Source organism: Capricornis sumatraensis, chromosome 1, assembly GCF_032405125.1.
Source record: "Capricornis sumatraensis isolate serow.1 chromosome 1, serow.2, whole genome shotgun sequence".
Classification (NCBI taxonomy): domain Eukaryota; kingdom Metazoa; phylum Chordata; class Mammalia; order Artiodactyla; family Bovidae; genus Capricornis; species Capricornis sumatraensis.
Genome location: NC_091069.1, coordinates 237,138,835 through 237,141,209, shown reverse-complemented (window position 1 = coordinate 237,141,209; position 2,375 = coordinate 237,138,835).

Here is a 2,375-nt window from a genome sequence, read left to right as displayed (position 1 = left end):
CCCTCCCCCCAAGTTACCCGGGCAGGGGCAGAAGAAACCCCTCGAGATCTCACCCCAAAACAAGGAATTCTACCTTGATTTCCCATAGCTTTTGACTCACAGCTGGAAGTTAGAAAGCCTTGTTTTTCCCTGTGGTGAGGCCAGATGGTCTTGGCTACTGTTCCATCACAAAACAGCTGAGTTATCATATGGCATGAGAGGCTAGAGCCCACATCTGCCAGTCCTCTTATCTCTTTTTTGACATAACCTTTTTAATCTGATGATAGAATATGGTTTGAATTCCTATCAATCACTTAGATCACTTAGGCAAAATGTCTGTCCTCCTTCTAGCTGACAGCCCATTGATGATCTATTTCCCAGCTCATCCCCCAGAACAATTCTGAAAGGAAAAAATGAGTCAATCAAAAGACATCATTTTCTACTATTTCATTTTTGCCTCCCCTCCCACCCCCAGCCCTCACTTGGCTACTAATAAACACTGATTGAAGAAGAGATAGGGAGAGGGGGAAATATTTATCATATCTGCAGTTCATTTTCTGAGTTTTCTTACACTGTGATCTTTAACATTACTTGGGCCAAAGTGATTTCACTTGGAGGAAACCAACATTTCCACCGCTGCTAACATCTGCTGGACTCCCCGCTGCATGTCCTCTTTCTGTCACAGGCCAGAAAGTCTCTGGAGGAACAAGAAAAGGATTTTTTCTTTTTCCTTTTTATTTTTTTGTAATCTAAATGTATTTGGTATTCTAAATATAGTTAGAATAAATAATGTATTAGTGAAATGATACACTGTCTCTGTGAATTAGCCTCACCCCTGCACATGAATAGAAGAAAACGAAAAAATAATTGCTTTGATGTTGTCTGTATTGTACTTGGTAAAATCACATTGAAGTCTGAATTTCATGAAATGCTCACTGATCCTATTTCTTTCCCTTTGAGGTCTCCTGGACTCTGGTTATGGATGATAGAATCAGTGTAATCCATGTAAAAACCAAATAATGGGACACAGCAGGTCCTAGGAAGTGAGTTGAAACTAGTTCTATTTTGAAATGTGATGAGCCTGAATATAATGCTTCCCAGTGACATGCGGCCACACTCACAAGCCTACAGGCCGCTGAGAGTTGAGGGTAGCACTTACTTGCTGTTCCCTGAATTCACCTCCACTGGTTGGACCATTAGATGTTCAAGAACTCTCTGCAGCGACCCACCTTCCCTGCATTTGTGTCACTGCTGCCAAAAGCCTAACCTCCTTCTTCCAGGCCACCAGCATCCCGTCCCAGCACCAGAGCCAGAACAGGCCCCCCCAGGGAACTGTGGTAAGGGTACTCTCTCAAAACTACCTAGTCAGGCAGCGGCACTGCCACTGAGGGAATCTGACCAGTGGGTTATTATTTGAGGGGGTGGGGGAGGAAGCCCTCAGGCCAATAGTGCATGTGAAAGTGGCTTCCAAGGAAACAAGGAATACTCATAGGCATCTTCAGGACTGAAAGACTATGTTCAGAGGAACTCCAGACCATGGCCCATTAAACAGAGAGGAATCATGTTCACCAAGAACCCAAAGAGTCAACCCAGAGACCCTGCTCACTGAGACATGCATGCACGTGTGCTCAGTTGCTTCAGGCATGTCTGACTCTTTGCAATCCCATGAACTGTAACCTCCCCAGGCTCCTCTGTCCATGGGATTCTCCAGGCAAGAATACTGGAGTGGGTTGCCATTCCCTCTTCCAGGGAACCTTCCCAACCCAGGGATCAAACCCGGGTCTCCTGCATTGCAGGCAGATTCTTTACCACTGAGCCACTAGAGAAGCCCTCTCACTGAGACAGCAGTGTTTAAAGACCAAATCAGTACTCATGAAACTCTAAGATGGGATAAAGAATGGACAAATAAAATCAGGATGGACCTAGAGATGATCATACTAAGTGAAGTAAGTCAGAGAAAGACAAATATCATATGATATCACTTGTATGTGAAATCTTAAAAAATGATACAAATGAACTTATTTATAAAACAAAAACAGACTCAGGCTTAGAGAAAGAATTCATGGTTACCAGAAGGGCAGGGTTGAGGGAGGGATAGACTGGGAGTTTGGGATTGACTTGTACACACTGCTATCTTTAAAACAGATAACCAAAATGACCTACTGTGTAAAAAAAAAAAAAAAAAAAAAAAATTAAATCAGCAAATGCATGCACACCAAAAAAGTAGGGGTTGGGAGAGAAAAAGCTGAGCAATGTAAGAAATGGAGATTGTTCAGAGTCTTCAGGGTTGGCGTTGAAGGCCATGGGCACAATCAATTCTCTCTCCCAAAAAGGGCAGAGTCTTGGTCAGTTCTGAGGCCCTGAGGTGTGGCTCTTTAATTAGCATGTTCTCTATC